Source organism: Ptiloglossa arizonensis, chromosome 2 (genome assembly GCF_051014685.1).
Source record: "Ptiloglossa arizonensis isolate GNS036 chromosome 2, iyPtiAriz1_principal, whole genome shotgun sequence".
In the NCBI taxonomy this organism is placed as follows: Eukaryota; Metazoa; Arthropoda; class Insecta; order Hymenoptera; family Colletidae; genus Ptiloglossa; species Ptiloglossa arizonensis.
In genome coordinates this window covers 18,025,478-18,035,194 of record NC_135049.1, presented here as the reverse complement: position 1 = coordinate 18,035,194, position 9,717 = coordinate 18,025,478, and positions in this window count along the sequence as shown.

Sequence of the window (9,717 nt, the reverse complement as noted above, 5' to 3'; positions counted from 1 at the left end):
TTATCGAACAATTTTAACAAGCCGACGCTGCCCCGACAATAACGGAGCCAGTGGACCGTGGAAGAAATCGAAAAGGATTCGCAACAAAGCTGGCTCCCTTTGAAAGACAACGGGGCTCCGATCTGGAGAACAATTAGACGAGGAAAGGCGGAGAACGACAGTTCTGTCGCTGGGAGCAACCGGAGAAGAAGAGGACAGTGTGTAAGGACCAAGGGAAATTAAATCTACCCGCTTCAATGTCCCCATCCACCCTCATTACCGTGGAAAAGCGTAAAGATCCCGTCGAGATGAGAAGACATTGTTATACGGGACAAGCAACGGGGAAATCCACGTTTCCTGTTTGAGAACGTCCCTTTGGTCTCCGTTCACATGCTCGGCTCTCGTGTTACAAACGTCGATGAGCATCGTTGTATCCATTCCCCCGTTCGGAAAATCCCCCCGTGTCCCTTCGCCTTCACTCCCCGCCCAAGGGACGAAATTTTCGTAGACACGTGTAATCGTCCACAACTCGAGCCACCGAATGCGTAGTTTCCGATGCTTTGGTAATCGCTAATCGAAATTGTTACCGTCTAAGCGCTCCTACACGAGAACAACTCCGAAACGAGGATCCACGGACCGGTAAGTTCCGAACTTATAACGAACATAAGCAATGTCTACTGTCGTTCGAAGTGCGCTCGCGCTCTGAGCAGACGACGCTCTTGATGGATGGTTCGGATTAGTTCGTCGAGGTGTGCATCGAAATGAGCCGAGTTAAATAACCCATTGTCTTCGTCCGGTAACGATACGACGAGGAGGGAAAGTGGAGCCCTTTTGTGAGCGTTTTAATTGCGCTAACGAGAAGAAGGATGGAGACACCGAAAACTGGATTACGGGGGTAAAAATTGTACTTAACTGGTCGATAGGGTACTTTGCGATCTTCAACGGTTATCGTGCGATGCGGAAACGGGCGCGACTTTTAGGGAGAATACACTCCGTCGAACAGGGAAAGGTCGAAGTTGGAGATTCATTTTTCGACAAATCTACGTTCGAATTGCGAGCTTTATCTCGTCGGAGGTAATCCGTCGTGATCGCGTCGATTAAATTTCCAAGCTTTGGAATCGCTGCTGCGCAAACATCGATACAAACCTGAGAGATCTGACGATTAATTGTGCAACATTGTTCCATTTGGGGGACATTTGCGCGACGCTGGAATATACAAATGTGCGAATTCGTTGCTGTTTTTATAACGCGTTGTAAAGAATAAAAATGATCGCGAAAGAAACGTTCGTAGAAGCTTATCGTTATTTTATTACCTTTCGAGAAATACTTCATACATTCCGCGTCTACTGTGATCGGATAAATGTCGGTAGCATGTGCATACGACACTGGCGTGTTATCGTTACGTTACACGGAAATTACACCTGTCAATTGTACACGATTACGACTGCTTCAAATTGTCAGTGTCTCGTTTACATATTACATCGCGACTGTACACAAAAATTCCCTTTCGTGAGAAAATTAATTCTCTTCCTTGAACTTTAGAATACAACGCACGAAAAGTGTGCGTTATTTTTAGAAAAACGATAATTTCGTATTTGACAGAGTTACATAATTTTCGAACCGAGATCACCCAAAATCCAAGTTACACACATTTGTTTCCAAACCCGTACAAAGTTTACCTTTGTAGCCATTGATCAGAATCAATGGCTAATTACATCGCTCCTCTTTATTCTCCGGGTTCGGTTCGTTAATAATTCCAAGCTAAACTCGAATTAAGTTTCATCAAAGGAAACGCGGAATGGAGAATTACACGGTGTCATCAACAACAGGTATCGTTCTGTTGATTGGAACACTAATCCAATAACAGGCTCTACACGACTAGAGCCGAAAGTGGCTTGAACAATTCAGGACACCCCTAGTCGTGATTAGATTTATTTGCGGGTGACCATCGAGTGGTATGTCCAACATTCTGAAAATCAATGGGTGGTACAGGCACTAGAACAGGAATCAGACCAAGGGGAAGGCGGAGGAGAGAAATGGTTAGATAGGCACAAGATTGGAGTTGGTGAAACAATAGTGCTTCAACGGACGGTTGATTACCTCGGATAATTATGGATGCTACAATGATTTGTATTAATGGCTTGCATATGCTACTTAGCGCGTGAATCGATTCATCACCCGATATACATACGTGACGCTTCATTATGTATTGTAATCCATTAAATGGACATCCTATTAAAATATATCCAACGATCACTTTCGCCAAAGAAATTACTCCACTGCTTGGAATGAGTATTCATTATCCGATTCGTGTTGTACGCGTAACGAAACGGATCTCGCGTAAATATTACAAATACGCGAAGAAAGTACAGGTCGAACGATCGATCGATTTTATATATTATTATTTTCTAGATTTCATTGGACGAGCGTGAAGCAATTCGTGGCAATTTTCAAACAATTAACGATACGTTCCACCGAGCAAACTCTCTAAACTTCGGAAGCTTTTGTGGTATCGATTTAATCCGCTATGAACTTTAGAAATTGAAATAAACTTGCGAGTAATAAATCAACGAGTCGAAAGACATTTTTAATGGGATGCGATTGAAAGATTTCGCGAAAAGTACTCGATGGTATGCCCCAATGAACAAACGATAAATCAAAGTGGTGAGTACGTTTGATCTACGATTGTCCGAAAATTTCGAAATCGTTCGCTCGGTTAATTCCACGTTTGATAACTCGTCTACGAATTCGATGGCGTTCGATTTTTTCAAAACGAAAGATCAAACGATCGTTCGATAACGAAATTGAATTCGTACGCGTTCGCCAACAATCGAACTACAATACGTATACACGATCTCGAGTTTCCAAGTGCAACGTTTCTAACAAAACCGTTAACACAGAATGAACCATCGTCGCGGCGTTAAAGCCTAGAGAGTACGAGCGAATGATTTATTAATTAGGTTGATGCGCGGACGGAGCATCGCATTATGTTGACGTAATCACTGCCAACGACGCGATAATGACGACAACGACGACGATAACGCCAACAATAAAGTTCAGATTTAATTGCCAAATGAAGCCGCGCGAATGTTCTCGTCATTGCGGCAATCAAAATGATGAATGAACGACGCCCGTGCGGGGGCACGATTTATCACGACAATGGAACCGGAAACGATAGACAACCGTCTAAATCTGAATTACTCCGCGAATTATTCGCGGTAATTTCAACGCTGGACGTGCGCGCAATTTTTCTAGTTGCCAATTTTTTCTTTCTCTTTTTTTTCCTTTCTTCTTGACCAACGCGTTCGATAAACATTCGCGATACCCGACCCGATATTCACCAACAATCGTTGCCCCGGTAACGAGCTTATTATTTTAATAGTCGTTACGTTGCTTTCATTCTCGGTCGGAGATAACGGTCGTTCCAAGTGACTGTAAATACGCCACACGTGTACGCAAACAGCGGCCAGATTTGATATTTTCCCGATACCGTGGTATCGTTTGAAATCGTTATTGGAAATAAAATGAAAACCCGAATACGCATTATCCATAAACGGGGAAGGAATACGCGCCGCGCACACGGAATCATTATCCGAGGATTTATTACTAAATGTACCGTGTGATTTTTCTCCGCGATCCGGGCCACGAATAATTCGATGCCGATGTTTATCAATTATGGACACGTTTAACGTTTATTCGGTATTTCACTCGCGGCTACGGAAAACTCGGGACGATTTTTAAATCGTATTTCGCGACTCGAGCCGCGAAACGAGAACCGAATGGCGCGTTTCCATCGCTGATACTCTCTGCGACCCGTTGGAACGCGAAACGTTTGTAAAATTTGAAGAAGAAAAAAGAAACGATCCTAATTACGAGATTATCTAATCCGTTACAATCGAGATTCCGTTGTAACGTCACGCGATTATAATCCAACGAACGTTTCGCAATCTGATCGGTTATAAATACGTGACATTGCGAGATTGCTATCGTTCGCGAACGAATGTATACACGCGAAAAAATTATTCTTTCGCGCAAAATTAATCGTCCCGAACTCAATTAGTATTATCGTTCATCGTTAGATGAATAGAAGATAATTCTAAATTGCATTTCCGTAAAGGATTGTGTCTTGAATGAACGCGTTTCAAGTTTCGGGTAAATAAAACGGTGTAAAGCTAATTTACCTCGATAATGGTATAATATTATTTAATTTATTACGATCGAAATTTTGACGCGTGTAACGCGACGTGATTACACTACGGTGAGCGTTCAACATCTGCCTCATTGTACGTAACGTAACGAAATTACTTTGTAATTTATAATTATGATTTATGGTTGTGAAATTTTCAAGCGAGGGTGTTAGTCGTACATTACTGACTATATTTTGTTGCATCTGCAACGAGTGAATCGTAGGATTTGTGTAAAATTCACGAATTCGAACTCGTTTACCATAATCGATGATCCGAATAGTAATATAAATTGTGTCGGGCCATAATCAGAGAATACGGTTGATAAGTGTTATTGAGAAGAAAATAATAATATTTAAATGAAAATAGTCTTGCGAAACGAAACGTTTGAAACTGTAAGTAAACAGAGAATCCTGTTTGTTATAACAGAGTTTATAAATCGAGGAATTCTTCCAATATCCCGAGTTTCTCTCGTGAAATAGTTTCCGTGGGAAATAAATAAACAAACACCTTGAATGCGTGGTCGATATTTAATACTCGACCGTTTTCGTTCGCATCGTTTCCACGCGAAAGTCAAAATTGTAAGGGAAAAACTGTCGCGCAAATTTTCGCGTCGAACGTTTCGGATTCGTGTCGCTCTTCAGGGAATCGTAAATACTAATCACTATTTTCGGAACAAGGTCGTTCAATACTCGCAAATTATAAATCAACGTTTCGTTGGTACTTTGTCGGTCACCGGAAGTAACGTGAAATTACACACCGTAATAAATTCACGCTTACGAAACTGATTTCCGAGCGTATCAATTTCAACGAGACTCGTTCGGTGAAGACCGAGAATCTTTTTCATTCGTCGATAATACATCCGAGTAGTTCACAAGTGATGCAGTTTCTCGTCTTGCAACGAATAGATGCACATAGACACACCTTACGTGTCACGGCGTATACGTATAAACTTTTCAACGCGATACGAAAAAGTATACTTTAGAAGCATTAGAATCTACTCGTATACCTCTTGTTCGAAAAATCATTGTTCTCGTCTATCCGGAACGATGAATCGAATCGATTCGATCCTACGGTTCGATCTTTCTATCGATACCTAATGTAGATTCTGTACTCTCCGATTACATTCGGTGACGAAACGACGAACTTTACCCAATACAAACCGATAAACATTTCCCGTTGCAGTTTTCCGTCTATTCGTAACAATTAACGATCGACTCGATTCTATCGATTTTCTCTCTCTCTCTCTCTCGAAACGTACCGCGCAGCTTCCGTTGTATCCATACTCGCGGATCGGTAGGACCAATTCCTCGGTAACAGAACGATAAACTTTCGCCAACATAGATAGACCAGAAAATATCTCCCGTGAGCCGTTCCGATGTCCCCCGTAGGAGACTCGTTTGGACTCCCCGAGGAACGGGGCCAACGGCGTACAGAGAACATCGAAAGAACGACCCTCGAGGTACGAGAAGGCCACGCGGGGGTCCTGCTCGTCGAAAGACGAGCACTTTCTTCCGCTCGCTGTACCTTCTATCTGTCGACGACGGATCCACTCGAATTTTTAAGTCTCTTCTACCTCACAAACCCGACGATGGGGTTTCAGGTCCCGGTCAGGACGAAGACCGAGTCTCTTTAGCTCGTGGCGTCTCTCGCCATAACCGTGTCATCGAGGCCGGTTCTCGTTTAGCGCGATAGAGGTAAGACCGTTCCCGGTGTCTTCGAGCGTGTCGGAGAAACGTCCTCCTCGGGGTCAATAATACCCACGATCCACGGTGGATCATCCGGTTCGGCGCGCATCATCCGAAACGCCCGAATCCTTTGTGCCAGCGAACCGTTTTTCGAGTCTGGCTTTTCTAATGACGCCCGTGAACACGGCTGGCTCGCGTTTTACGACGCTCGTCGTTCGCGTTATCGAGGACTCCTCGAGGTGGATACTCGAGAATCGATCACGCTTCGAGTGCGGCCCCGACGCGAACACGGAAAAAGGGTTGATAAGTTTTTAAGTTCCGTCCCCCCGTCCACGCCGTTTACGGACGAGGACGATTCGCGATAGCATTCGGATTAACTTGTACTTTCGGGGGAACCTCTCTCTCCCCCTTCGCGAGACCGAGCAGTCAACTACTTCGAGGGGTTTGGAATTATATATAAATTCGATGTAAGCTTCTTTGTTATACCTGCCACTCGTAAACGTTAATTAATGTACAGGGAAGTTCCCCTAAGTAGTCTCGTTAGTTCTTTGAAAAGCAGATATCGCGAAGGATCGGTCGGAGTAACGAGGTGCTCGAAGGAAGCATTAATGAATTTATGGAGTTTCGGTTGGACGGTAAACCTGCGGTGGCTCATGGTGTTCCCGAATTGACGATACGTTGCCGCGAGGGGGAATATTTAAATCGCGAAACTACGGTCGACCAGTGTGGAGAAGCACGAATTTGGAAAATTTGCGCAATACCAAACGAATAGATCAGCGTCCCTAGTTTGTTTACCGAGCATTGTTCAATCGTCTCTTGAACTATTTTTGTTTTATTGTTTTTCTGGCCCGGTGAGTTCTACGATCATACTTTTCTTTACAATCGGGGAACAAAGGTGAGCGAAAGTTTCAATTTGCGCATGCAATATTTTGTACGGAAATTTGTCATCGCTTCTAATCCTTCTGTTATCAAACGCGTTGATTATAAATATTATCAAGTTGTAGTACTTAGCGTACTTAAGAGATCTACAATGCGGTTTACAATTGGTTTATATGTGCACCTTGGTGAGAATATTGTTAAACTCCCCTTCTCTACGAGAGAAGAAATAAACGTTATTGATAGCGAACAGGAAAACTGCTCCATTTTGTTCGATGGCCCTAGGCAACTACCTAAAGGTTTGCCTCTACGTAAAACCACCGAATGTATCCTCTCCAGCAACATTTTGCACTTAATATAATGGACCAAGTTTTTGGCACAGGAAAATTGAAAAAAAAAATACGACGCGGTAATGTTATTGAATTCTTTTGAACCGAGGTTTTCTAGAACAATGTGAAAAACCATCAAAATGATTATCTGGAGAAAAGAATCTAAGTTTCGTGGATCGTTCACAGTTGAAGGAACAAATCTTCTCAGTGAATGGTTGAACAATATTCAGCATCGAGCACAGGTGAATCTTATTGTATAGCATTTATCAAAACTATAGTTACGTCTACATCGAGTTGTACAATTAAAAACAGTCGAGAAGTGAAATCGAAGCATCAGACTCGAAAATTACACTCTCGAACACGTTTAGGTCGACAATGGTTAACGAGTAATCTGTCAGCAAACGTATTGACTGCTTGCACGATAAAGAGAGAAACACGCCACGATCCGATTCCTGGAGAACGTCTGAAGTAATTACGACAGGAGTCGTGTTCGATTGTACAAGGCCTGATCTGTTACAGCAGCGTGCATGTTAACACGTACACTTGTACGTACGTGTTACGCCTTTGCCAACAAATTAATTGCGAAGAGAATTGGACAGGAATGGAACCGTAAGACTCCTCTGTTGGCCCCTATCGGTGTATCGATTAAGGCCTTGATTACCAGTAACGAATCGATTAATTTGCAAGAACATTGACAACTCGTACAATTTGTACGTTGTATAAAGTAACATTAGAAAACAAACAAAGAATGTAAATTATATTCTTCTAGTTGAGAATCTTTCTGGTGTCGAGTCTAACTCGTATACACGAATATTAAAGAAATTTCGAACGATGAATTCACTTACTCATTTATGAGAAAGAATTCAAGTTTTTAAACAAAGTCCAAAGAATGTTCTGGTCACGAATCGTAAACACTCATTCGAGAATACTAAAAGATGAAATTACTATACATTTATATACCATACTACCCTACTGCTATTGTACACATTTCTATTTTACCCTTTGTAGTTCCGATCTCCGTGAAATGTTTTTCTTATTATAAAATATGTAAAAAAGGAAAACGGTATGACTCGGAAAGCGTTTAATATTCGTTGAAAAAAATAAGAAAAAATGCTGAGCGAACGTAGGCGAAAGAATCGATCCACGATTTTCAAGTTTGAAAATTCACTTTTCACGATTTTCACTTTTCTCTATTAATCGCGTTCACCGTGAAACGAAAGATTATTTTAGCATACTTTTACTTCGAAGCCCGCAAAAAATGATTTCGGTGACCTGCTTTTATTTCCACGCACGTTTCCCACATTCGTATACTCTAACAAATTCCTGGCTTCCTTCGAATCACTTTACAGATACACTTCACTCGCCAAGTAAAAAATATATCGCTACTCGTTATTGCGTAACACGTTCATAAAATTACAACACTGGAATGACATTGTTTCGATCGTACACGATGTGAGGTTAAAATAAAATTGATTCAACGCACTTTTTATTTATGATTACCGTAATTAATACACGATGCAAGACTCGAAGTAAGAAAATCATTACGACAATCTTTACGCTAATCGTTTCATCGCAAACACGAATGTCCAAATAGTTCCGTACTCTTCGTACCCTACGTAACGTTATCCAATAATGACGGATGAACTCGACATTAATAAAATTGGTTTCAGCTACGCATCCGGCGTGTTAGATTCAACTTGTGCCAGAAACGTTTCTTTCCGTCGCGCGAACCACCCCATACCGCTGGGATCGCCAAACAATTCTTGGCCAAGTAAAAAGTGTTAGATTTGGCCCGAATGGAATTTTTTTTATTTCCCAGGTCGAAGTTGACCCTAAAGGGGAAAACGTCACGATGGGGTCGTAGAGATCGGAACAGCTGTGACGAGGATGCTCGACACAATTTCGGAAACTGACTGCAAAAAAAACCTTCCAATGGCTTTTTGAACACGCTCCGGAGTGTGTAGAGATTAAGTGGAGGAACGCATATCGAAAAATGTGATTAACGACATTCTTTTCGTTTCGTTTCTTGACTCTCCAATCTCGCGTATTTTCGAACAAAAATTGAATCAGCAAAAACACTAAATACAAAACTCGTACGATTCGAACCGATTACGTTTGTACTCGCGTATCAGGCCGGAAGTTTGTACAATTGAACGCACGAAGACTTACGAAATGACCCGGACGCATTGTATTACACGTAGCTAACCCCGTGGACATTATACGTACTGTAATCGTTAAGGATCAGCAGGAAAATTATTCGTGTAATTTGCATATTTCGACGAATTGTTACCAAGCAAACTCTGCATCGCGCGAACGGACTCATATTCAAATGTAATCTCACGACGCTGACGTTGGCTAACGGGCTTGTGGCGGGGCTAATTAAAGCGTGTGCATTTTTAAATATTCATTGAATTCACTGGCCAGGTAATAACCAGCTCCGGTCTCCTTCGACGGAAATCTGTATCGAGCCGTAGGTTTGTTCCGCGCGGCGAACGATAAGTCGCGCGCTGAGGGATGTCTTTTTTTCGTAGCTCGACGCGAACCATAATTTCGTGCCGGGGACTCGGATCGACAGTGACGGACATTCTATTAAATTGTTCAATTAAGTTGGAATGCGCGGAGTCGCGTAAAACGACGAAGTAAATTGTTCGCGATACGCAG